Source organism: Oncorhynchus mykiss, chromosome 17 (assembly GCF_013265735.2).
Source record: "Oncorhynchus mykiss isolate Arlee chromosome 17, USDA_OmykA_1.1, whole genome shotgun sequence".
Classification (NCBI taxonomy): Eukaryota; Metazoa; Chordata; class Actinopteri; order Salmoniformes; family Salmonidae; genus Oncorhynchus; species Oncorhynchus mykiss.
The window spans coordinates 85,246,298-85,258,629 of NC_048581.1; positions in this window are offsets into that span (position 1 = coordinate 85,246,298).

Sequence of the window (12,332 nt, forward strand, 5' to 3'; positions counted from 1 at the left end):
TCTCTCTCCCTCTCCTCTCTCACCCTGACTCTCCTCTCTCTCACCCTGTCTCTCTCCCTCTCCTCTCTCTCTCACCCTGTCTCTCTCCCGCTCCTCTCTCTCACCCTCTCTTCCTGACTCTCCTCTCTCTCACCCTGTCTCTCGCTCTCCTCTCTCTCACCCTGTCTCTCTCCCTCTCCTCTCTCTCACCCTGTCTCTCTCCCTCTCCTCTCTCACTCTCTCACTCTCTCTCACCCTCTCTTCCTGACTCTCCTCTCTCTTAGCTTCTCTACCTGTCTCTCCTCACTCTCTCCATGTGACTCCCTCTCTCTCCTCTCTCTCACCCTGTGTCTCTCTCCCTCTCCTATCTCTCACCCTGTGTCTCTCTCCCTCTCCTCTCTCTCACCCTCTCTACCTGTCTCTCCTCACTCTCACGCTCTCCATGTGACTCCCTCTCTCTCCTCTCTCTCACCCTTTGTCTCTCTCCCTCTCCCCTCTCTCACCCTGTGTCTCTCTCCCTCTCCTCTCTCTACCGGTCTCTCCTCTCTCTCACCCTCTCTACCTGTCTCTCCTCTCTCTCACCCTCTCTACCTGTCTCTCCTCTCTCTCACCCTCTCTACCTGTCTCTCCTCGCTCTCACCCTCTCCATGTGACTCCCTCTCTCTCCTCCTCTCTCCCTGTGTCTCTCTCTTCTTTCCCTCTGGGGAGCAGGTCAACTCCCCGGCTACTATAGTAATCACTCCTAGCTGAGTCCCAGATGAGACCAGTTGTGACGAGTGAAGGACAAACACTTTGGGCATGTTGTTGACACAGTATGAATGCTGCCACTCACAGCATCCTCTACCTGTCTCACTGAGACCCAGGCTTCATGGTAGAGTCTAAATAGAAAGTCAACAATTCAACAAGTCTATACTTGCAACAGGAGTAGAGCAGGGACCATAATGCACCAAATGAGAGGCCTGCAGTTTAGCTGTGAGGAGCTCTCTCTCTCCCTCCCTCTCTCTCCCTCCCTCTCTCTCTTTCAATTCAAATTAAATGACATTTAAGGCCTTTATTGGCATGGGAAACATGTGTTAACATTGCCAAAGCAAGTGAGGTAGATAATATATAAAGTGAAATAAACAATAAAAATGAAGAGTACATTACACATACAGAAGTTTCAAAAGAATAAAGACATTACAAATGTCATATTATATATATATACAGTGTTTTAACAATGTACAAATGGTTAAAGTACAAAAAGGGAAAATAAACATAAATATGGGTTGTATTTACAATGGTGTTTGTTCTTCACTGGTTGACCTTTTCTTGTGGCAACAGGTCACACATCTTACTGCTGTGATGGCACACTGTGGTATTTCACCCAGTTGATATGGGAGTCTCTAATATGGTCATACATTTGGCAGGAGGTTAGGAAGTTCAACTCAGTTTCCACCTCATTTTGTGGGCAGTGTGAACACTCTCTCTCTCTCTCTCTCTCTCCGGTCTCTCTCTCTCTCTCTCTCCGGTCTCTCTCTCTCTCTCTCTCTCTCTCTCTCTCTCTATTAAATTAAATTCAAAGGTCTTTATTGGCATGGGAAACAAATGTTTACATTGCCAAAGTAAGTGAAATTCTCTCTCGCCGAGTTAACTTTAGTAGCTGTGCTGTCAACGGTCTTCTTTCATCTTGACGAGGTTTGGTTGCCATAGAGGCCACAGAATACTGGGGTTGACGGTTGGAACTCAGAAAAGCAGCATCTTATTTTATTTTATTTTAAAACGGGAGCTTCTGCCAGTCTCCCTGACAGATTTATTTATTTTTCATTCATAGCATTCCCCCTCACATTCCTCTGGGTTTTCACTCAACAGGTTGAGTGAGGCAATTATAGTACAGGAAGGTAGAAGACCGTGTTCCAGGTGTGACAAAGGTAGAAATAGGGAGAGAAAGCAAAGGCACAAACAATTTGACAGTTGGTGGATTGCTGTGTATTTGGACTGTCATTAACTGAGGTAAATCCCTGTTAGTTACCTGTAATGGTTGACCAGCTCGTAACAATTTGACAGTTGGTGGACTGCTGTGTATTTGGACTGTCATTAACTGAGGTAAATCACTGTTAGTTACCTGTAATGGTTGACCAGCTCGTAACAATTTTGTGCGGACTCAATTCCATTTCCACTCCAGTCAATTAACAAAGTCCACCTAGAAAAATGTACATTTTCCCACTTGATTCATGAGTTGAATTAATTCCTGGACTTGACTGACTTGAAATAGTACTGACCCTGACCCTATTACAACTCATCTGAATCCTGTACACCCAGTCAGTACAGTGCTCAGCTGTGTTCTGCTCGGTGGAGGGCGCTGGCAGCTCAAACCTTCAGCTTTAAAACCAACTACGTGACAACTAGGATCTCCATCCCCTTCTCCTACTCCCACTCGACTGACTTACCAGCCACCTCAGAACCTTCTCAAACACACTGGAAAGCAAACAGACAGACAATTTCTTTCAATTAGCCCAAGCAGACCAGCCCAATAAATTTTAGTTTGCACCTTCAGACATGTCCGGGGCCAAATGATGACTAATGACTGTTGGGGAACTGCTGAGCTGTTCTTCCAATTCCTGCTTTCCTCTCTCCTTATTTCTCTCTCTCTGTTCTCACCCCTCTCTCTCTCTCTGTTATTCTCTCTCTCTGTTATTCTCTCTCTCTGTTATTCTCTCTCTCTCTGTTCTCCCCCCCTCTCTCTCTGTTCTCACCCCTCTCTCTCTCTCTGTTATTCTCTCTCTCTGTTATTCTCTCTCTCTGTTATTCTCTCTCTCTCTGTTCTCACCCCTCTCTCTCTCTCTGTTATTCTCTCTCTCGCTCTCTCTCTGTTATTCTCTCTCTCTGTTCTCACCCCTCTCTCTCTCTCTGTTATTCTCTCTCTCTGCTATTCTCTCTCTCTGTTATTCTCTCTCTCTCTGTTCTCACCCCTCTCTCTCTCTCTGTTATTCTCTCTCTCGCTCTCTCTCTGTTATTCTCTCTCTCTGTTCTCACCCCTCTCTCTCTCTCTGTTATTCTCTCTCTCGCTCTCTCTCTGTTATTCTCTCTCTCTGTTCTCACCCCTCTCTCTCTCTCTGTTATTCTCTCTCTCTGTTATTCTCTCTCTCTGTTATTCTCTTTCTCTCTCTCTGCTATTCTCTCTCTTTCTCTATTACTCTCTCTGTTCTCACCCCTCTCTCTCTGTTCTCCCCTCTCTCTCTCTCTGTTCTCCCCTCTCTCTCTTCTCCCCCTCTCTCTGTTCTCTCCCCCCTATCTCTCTCTGTTCTCCCCTCTCTCTCTCTCTCTGTTCTCAACCCTCTCTCTCTCTCTCTCTCTCTGTTCTCCCCCTCTCTCTGTTCTCCCCCCTTCTCTCTCTGTTCTCCCCTCTCTCTCTCTCTCTTCTTCCCCTCTCTCTGTTCTCTCCCCCTCTATCTCTCTCTGTTCTCCCCTCTCTCTCTCTGTTCTCAACCCTCTCTCTCTCTCTCTCTCTCTCTCTCTCTCTCTCTCTCTGTGTTCTCCCCTCTCTCTCTCTCTCTCTGTCTCTCTCTCTGTGTTCTCCTCTCTCTCTCTCTCTCTCTCTTCTCCCCCCTCTCTCTCTCTGTGCTCTCCCCTCTCTCTCTCTCTCTGTGTGTTCTCCTCTCTCTCTCTCTGTTCTCACCCCTCTCTCTCTCTCTGTTATTCTCTCTCTCGCTCTCTCTCTGTTATTCTCTCTGTTCTCACCCCTCTCTCTCTCTCTGTTATTCTCTCTCTCTGTTCTCACCCCTCTCTCTCTCTCTGTTATTCTCTCTCTCGCTCTCTCTCTGTTATTCTCTCTGTTCTCACCCCTCTCTCTCTCTCTGTTATTCTCTCTCTCTGTTATTCTCTCTCTCTGTTATTCTCTTTCTCTCTCTCTGCTATTCTCTCTCTTTCTCTATTACTCTCTCTGTTCTCACCCCTCTCTCTCTGTTCTCCCCTCTCTCTCTCTCTGTTCTCCCCTCTCTCTCTTCTCCCCCTCTCTCTGTTCTCTCCCCCCCTATCTTTCTCTGTTCTCCCCTCTCTCTCTCTCTCTGTTCTCAACCCTCTCTCTCTCTCTCTCTCTCTCTCTGTTCTCCCCCTCTCTCTGTTCTCCCCCTTCTCTCTCTGTTCTCCCCTCTCTCTCTCTCTTCTTCCCCTCTCTCTGTTCTCTCCCCCTCTATCTCTCTCTGTTCTCCCCTCTCTCTCTCTCTCTCTCTCTGTTCTCAACCCTCTCTCTCTCTCTCTCTCTCTCTCTCTCTCTGTGTTCTCCCCTCTCTCTCTCTCTCTCTGTCTCTCTCTCTGTGTTCTCCTCTCTCTCTCTCTCTCTCTTCTCCCCCCTCTCTCTCTCTGTGCTCTCCTCTCTCTCTCTCTCTCTCTCTCTCTCTCTCTGTGTTCTCCTCTCTCTCTCTCTGTGTTCTCCCCTCTCTCTCTCTCTGTTCTCCCCCCCTCTCTCTCTGTGCTCTCCCCCCTCTCTCTCTCTCTCTGTGTGTGTTCTCCTCTCTCTCTGTGTTCTCCCCTCTCTCTCTCTCTCTCTCTCTCTGTTCTCCCCTCTCTCTGTGTGTGTTCTCCTCTCTCTCTCTCTCTGTTCTCCCCTCTCTCTCTGTGTGTTCTCTCTATCTCTCTCTCTGTGTTCTCCTCTCTCTGTGTGTTCTCTCTCTCTCTCTCTCTCCTGCTGACCACGCAGCATACCCAGCCACCATCACACCACTTCAATGTTAATACACTCATTCACTCACAGCAGCTTGGATTCATTTTCTCCTTGTTTAAGCATTATTTCTGTGTAGTTACTGAGGGGGCTATTCATCACTGCTCACAACAGGCCTGAGCAAACGATCATTCAACCAGCCCTGCCTGGGAAGCATCACCGTCTGAGTCTTAACACAACGTCCGGCAGATGCATCATGGGAAGAGAATGAAAACTAATGAAGGAAGGATGAAGAGAGGAGGAGGGGGAAGGTAAATACTTTGTGCGCCCGAAATGGCACCCTATTCCTTACAGAATGCACTACTGTTGCCCAAAGCCCATTAAATATAGGGTGTGTGGAATAGGGTGCCCTAAAATAGGGTGCCATCTAGGTCAACTCCTCATGGCACATTGGCTTGAATTTCCATTCTACAAATTCTATGGATCTAAATGTATATTCCTCTGGTGTTTTGGGTCTGGACTGAATGTCAGATTTACCGTTATTCCTTTTCCTTTCAGAAAATGTTTCAATGCACTCCATATCTCCATATAACGATTCCTCTGGTGTAGATATGGACCCCTTTCAGTATGAATGAGAAGTATATTTCCCCCACCCCACCCTCCCCCTGTCACCAAAGAACATAATAATAATAATGTCAATAATAATTGTAATGAATATGAATAATGCAGAGTGTTTTTGATGCGATGGACGTTACTATGTCCCAGATGGCGTCAAGATTCACAGGGTTCACAGGTCAAAAGCAGGGCAGGGAATAGGGTGCCATTTTGGGATACACATTGGGAAAGACATAGGCCATGTGGTTAGTTGACTGAGGGAAGAAAAAAAGAACACTTCTCTCCTTTGTCAGTGTTTGAAGCAGGAAGAAATATATTTTACAATACAGAACTCAATCACAGAGAAATATAGATGGCTAGCTAGACCACTGTGATATGCCCTCTACCGCTCATTAAAGTTTCTTTCTATTGTTGACGTACCCCCCCCCCCCTCCCCTCGGCTTTAGGAAGGAGGTTTAAAAGTGCGATGAAAATGATGTTGAGGAGGAAATAGAGGTTAAGACCTGAGACACCACACAACGGTTATGTCCATATTTCTGCGCAGACAAACTCACCAGAAATATCCGTTGTGTCACAAACCCAAATGCGTTGTTGATCAGTTGTACAGTCCCGAGTGTGTACGGACGGGGGGCCTTTGATAACTACGAGGGAGCCAGAGATACAAAGGCCGCCAGACTCCCTATAATAACAGCACAACATGACACAGTCTACACGCATCAGAGAGTACCGTTTATTGAAATATGATTTTGATGTGCATGCTTCAGGGCATGGAGATTAGAGACCTACATTCAGCCCATCGATATGGCGGCAGCGTAACGGCCATGTATTTCTTTTTTAGATCCACAATCAGATTTGGTTGCAGCTCCCCGCGGGCACTTATACCAGCCACAAAGGAGTGGGCCCTGCCAGGCTGACGAACACAACAATCACTCAGAGAGAGAGAGAGAGAGAGAGAGAGAGAGAGAGAGGGGAGAAAGAGAGAGGGGAGGTGAGAGAAAGAGACAGAGAGACAGAGAGAAAGGGAGAGGAGAGAGAGAGTAGAAAGGGAGAAGGGAAGGAGCGAGAGAAAGAGGGGGGGTGGGGGAAAGAGTGAGGGAGAGGGTTGGGAGAGGGCGAGAGAGAGAGAGAGAGAGAGAGAGAGGGTGGGGAGAGAGAGAGAGGGCGGGGAGAGAGAGGGAGAGGGCGAGAGAGAGAGAGAGAGGGTGGGGAGAGGGCGAGAGAGAGAGAGAGGGCGAGAGAGAGAGGGTGGGGAGAGGGCGAGAGAGAGAGAGAGAGGGTGGGGAGAGGGCGAGAGAGAGAGAGAGGGCGGGGAGAGGGCGAGAGAGAGAGAGAGAGGGTGGGGAGAGGGCGAGAGAGAGAGGGAGAGGGTGGGGAGAGGGCGAGAGAGAGAGAGAGAGGGCGGGGAGAGGGCGAGAGAGAAAGGCCCACTTTCTTACTTTCATATTACAGTGGCAGAAATGAGAGCAACGCTTTGTAATGATTTCATTAAAAGCCCCTGTCACACCTGCAGATAATTCCATTATGATTCTACTATTAAAATGAAGGATTCATACAGGAAGCAGACAGAAAGACGGCTATTATTTCCTCCAATATTCAGATGAAATGCTTGTGGATATTGGGTTGTTTTGTAGAATATGTGTTTTATTCCCCCTCATGTTTTCACAGCGTTTGACAAGGCTTTATTCATAATCCCTGCAGGAGTCGTCTACACCTCTAAATCAGTGCTCAGCAAATACCTAGTCGACAAAACAACATTCATCTCAACAAAAAGAGAGGATCCTCCGCAGTTGTCTTCATTATTAGATTCCAAGTCTCCAACACTGAAACAACACAACAGGATAAAACCTGACTAGATAAAAACACTTTACAAGATAAGACCTTAATAAAATAAACACACCTTACAGGATCACATCGTACAGGATCACACCTAACAGGATCTCACCTTACAGGATCTCACCTTACAGGATAACACCTTACTAAAGAAACACACCTTACAGGATCACACCTTACAGGATCACACCTACTAAAGAAACACACCTTACAGGATCTCACCTGACAGGATCTCACCTTACAGGATCTCACCTTACAGGATCACACCTTACAGGATCACACCTTACTAAAGAAGCACACCTTACAGGATCTCACCTGACAGGATCTCACCTTACAGGATCACACCTTACAGGATCACATCTTACAGGATAACACCTTACAGGATAACACCTTACTAAAGAAACACACCTTACAGGATCACACCTTACAGGATCTCACCTTACAGGATCACACCTTACTGGATCACATCTTACAGGATAACACCTTACTAAAGAAACACACCTTACAGGATCACACCTTACAGGATCTCACCTTACAGGATCACACCTTACAGGATCACATCTTACAGGATAACACCTTACTAAAGAAACACACCTTACAGGATCTCACCTGACAGGATCTCACCTTACAGGATCACACCTTACAGGATAACACCTTACTAAAGAAACACACCTTACAGGATCACACCTTACAAGATCACACCTTACAGGATCACACCTTACTAAAGAAACACACCTTACAGGATCACACCTTACAGGATCTCACCTTACAGGATCACACCTTACAGGATAACACCTTACTAAAGAAACACACCTTACAGGATAACACCTTACAGGATAACACCTTACAGGATAACACCTTATAGGATAACACCTTACAGGATAACACCGTACAAAATAAACACACCTTACAGGATAACACCGCACAGGATAACACCGTACAGGATAACACCTTACAGGATAACACCTTACAGGTTAACACCTTACAGGTTAACACCTTACAAGATCACACCTTACAGGATCACATCTTACAGGATCACACCGTACAAGATAACACCTTACAGGATAACACCTTACAGGATAACACCGTACAAAATAAACACACCTTATAGAATAACACCGTACAGGATAACACCTTACAGGATAACACCGTACAGGATAACACCCTACAAGATAACACCTTACAGGATAACACCCTACAAGATAACACCTTACAAAATAAACGCACCTTACAGGATAACACCTTACAGGATAACACCGTACAGGATAACACCCTACAAGATAACACCGTACAGGATAACACCTTACAGGATAACACCTTACAGGATAACACCTTACAAGATAACACCTTACAAAATAAACACACCTTACAGGATAACACCTTATAGGATAACACCTTAATAAAATAAAAAACTTACAAGATAACACCTTACTAAATAAACACAACTTACAAGATAACACCTTACTAAATAAAGACACCTTACTAAATAAACACACCTTACAAGATAACATCTCACTAAATAAACAGAACTTACAAGATAACATCTTACTAAATAAACAGAACTTACAAGATAACACCTTACTAAATAAACACAACTTACAAGATAACACCTTACTAAATAAAGACACCTTACTAAATAAACACACCTTACAAGATAACATCTCACTAAATAAAGACACCTTACTAAATAAACAGAACTTACAAGATAACATCTTACTAAATAAACACAACTTACAAGATAACATCTCACTAAATAAAGACACCTTACTAAATAAACAGAACTTACAAGATAACATCTTACTAAATAAACACAACTTACAAGATAACACCTTACTAAATAAAGACACCTTACTAAATAAACGCACCTTACAAGATAACATCTCACTAAATAAACAGAACTTACAAGATAACATCTTACTAAATAAAGACACCTTACTAAATAAACAGAACGTAGAAGATAACATCTCACTAAATAAAGACACCTTCCTAAATAAACAGAACGTAGAAGATAACATCTTACTAAATAAACAGAACTTACAAGATAACATCTTACTAAATAAACACAACTTACAAGATAACACCTTACTAAATAAACACACCTTACAAGATAACACCTTACAGGATAACACCTTACAGGATAACACCTTACTAAACAAACACACCTTACAGGTTAACAACTTACAAAATAACATCTTTGTAACGGCTATCGTCCTCTTCGTCTAAGGAGGAGTAAAGGACAGACTGGAGACTCTGGCGGCTCAGGACAGACCGGAGACTCTGGCGGCTCAGGACAGACCGGAGACTCTGGCGGCTCAGGACAGACCGGAGACTCTGGCGGCTCAGGACAGACCGGAGACTCTGGCGGCTCAGGACAGACCGGAGACTCTGGCGGCTCAGGACAGACCGGAGACTCTGGCGGCTCAGGAAAGACCGGAGACTCTGGCGGCTCAGGAAAGACCGGAGACTCTGGCGGCTCAGGACAGACCGGAGACTCTGGCGGCTCAGGACAGACCGGAGACTCTGGCGGCTCAGGACAGACCGGAGACTCTTGCGGCTCAGGACAGGCCGGAGACTCTGGCAGCGCTGGAGAGGAGGAAAGCTCTGGCAGAGCTGGACAGGCGGTAGCGGCTGTAGGGAGAAGACGGAGAGACAGCCTGGTGCGGGGGGCTGCCACCGGAGGGCTGGTGCGTGGAGGTGGCACCAGATAGACCGGACCGTGGAGGCGCACTGGAGCTCTTGAGCACCGAGCCTGCCCAACCTTACCTGGTTGAATGCTCCCCATAGCCAGGCCAGTGCGGCGAGGTGGAATAGCCCGCACTGGGCTGTGCTGGCGAACCGGGGACACCATGCGTAAGGCTGGTGCTATGTATGCCGGCCCGAGGAGACGCACTGGAGACCAGATGCATAGAGCCGGCTTCATGGCACCTGACACGATGCCCACTCTAGCCCGGCCGATACGCGGAGCTGGAATGTACCGCACCGGGCTATGCACACGCTCCGGGGACACCGTGCGCTCCACCGCATAACACGGTGCCTGCCTGGTCCCTCTCTCTCTCCGGTAAGCACAGGAAGTTGGCGCAGGTCTCCTACCTGCCTTCGCCACACTCCCCGTGTGCCTCCCCCAAGAAAATGTTTGGGGCTGCCTCTCGGGCTTCCAGCCGTGCTGCCGTGCTGCCTCCTCATACCAGCGCCTCTCCACTTTCCCTGCCTCCAGTTCTTCCTTGGGGCGGCGATATTCTCCAGCCGTGCTGCCTTGCTGCCTCCTCATACCACCGCCTCTCAGCTTTCCCTGCCTCCAACTCTGCTTTAGGGCGGCGATATTCTCCAGCCTGTGCCCAGGGTCCTTTGCCGTCCAGAATCTCCTCCCTCCTGATTGGTCCTTTGGTGGTGGGTGTTTCTGTAACGGCTATCGTCCTCTTCGTCTGAGGAGTAGTAAAGATCGGACCAAAACGCAGCGTGGTAAGTGTCCGTATTGATTTATTCAAAAACACAACTGAACACCGGAACAAAATTATAAATGTAAAATATACAAAACCGAAACAGTACCGTGTGGCCCAAACACTCACACGGAAACAAACACCCCCAAACCAAAAGTGAAACCCAGGCTACCTAAGTATGATTCTCAATCAGAGACAACTAACGACACCTGCCTCTTATTGAGAACCATACTAGGCCGAAACAGAAACCTAAACATAGAAATGCAAAACATAGACTGCCCACCCCAACTCACGCCCTGACCATACTAAAACAAAGAATAAAATAACAGAACTATGGTCAGGGTACAGAGTTCAACAAAGACAAAGAGAGATGGAGAAAGACAGGGCAGCCACCGGGGGCTACTCTGGCTGCCTTCCTTTCTACTCACACCGGTGGCTTTGAAATAAAATTACACCTCTTATGAAAATCATCTGAAATTTTGGAAATGTGGACAGTTTAATTTCTTCTTCTATGTACACCAAAACCAACTAAGCAACTTACAGGTGTAGGATCTTAATTTGACCAGTTTTTCACAGCAGGAAAATGATCCTGCAGTGACAGGAAACGTGAATCATCGTGTAGATTATAATTAAATGGACATTTTTGTAGGGGTTGATAAATGTTTCGTTAGGGCAAATCAAGTCTGACATTTTAAAGTAGAAATAAACTTTAGAAGCCTTTTAAAACCTCAAATACACTGATCAAATTAAGCTCCTATGTTTGTAGTTAGCAAGATTGCTCAATTCGACTTCACATATCACCTCAGAATCTGAGAGAAAATACACCAGCTGTCATTCACACCTGAATAGATGTATTTGGCAGGTGTATAGCTGCTTACTGTATTTACCAACCTTCTACTTACAGTTTGTCAGTGGTTGTGGTTTGTCAGTGGTTGTGGTTTGTCAGTGGCTGTGGTTTGTCAGTGGTTGTGGTTTGTCAGTGGTTGTGGTTTGTCAGTAGTTGTGGTTTGTCAGTGGTTGTGGTTTGTCAGTAGTTGTGGTTTGTCAGTGGTTGTGGTTTGTCAGTGGTTGTGGTTTGTCAGTGGTTGTGGTTTGTCAGTAGTTGTGGTTTGTCAGTGGTTGTGGTTTGTCAGTAGTTGTGGTTTGTCAGTGGTTGTGGTTTGTCAGTGGTTGTGGTTTGTCAGTGGTTGTGGTTTGTCAGTGGTTGTGGTTTGTCAGTGGTTGTGGTTTGTCAGTGGCTGTGGTTTGTCAGTGGCTGTGGTTTCTCAGTGGCTGTGGTTTCTCAGTGGCTGTAGTTTGTCAGTGGCTGTGGTTTGTCAGTGGCTGTGGTTTGTCAGTGGCTGTGGTTTGTCAGTGGCTGTGGTTTCTCAGTGGCTGTAGTTTGTCAGTGGCTGTGGTTTGTCAGTGGCTGTGGTTTCTCAGTGGTTGTGGTTTGTCAGTGGCTGTGGTTTGTCAGTGGCTGTGGTTTGTCAGTGGCTGTGGTTTCTCAGTGGCTGTGGTTTCTCAGTGGCTGTGGTTTGTCAGTGGCTGTGGTTTCTCAGTGGCTGTGGTTTCTCAGTGGCTGTGGTTTGTCAGTGGCTGTGGTTTGTCAGTGGCTGTGGTTTCTCAGTGGCTGTGGTTTCTCAGTGGCTGTGGTTTCTCAGTGGCTGTGGTTTCTCAGTGGCTGTGGTTTGTCAGTGGCTGTGGTTTGTCAGTGGCTGTGGTTTCTCAGTGGCTGTGGTTTGTCAGTGGCTGTGGTTTGTCAGTGGTTGTTGCGGTTTTCTTCCGTCGAAGGAGAGGAGGACCAAAATGCAGCGTGGTTATTTCGATTCATCTTTTATTAAAGATAAACACGA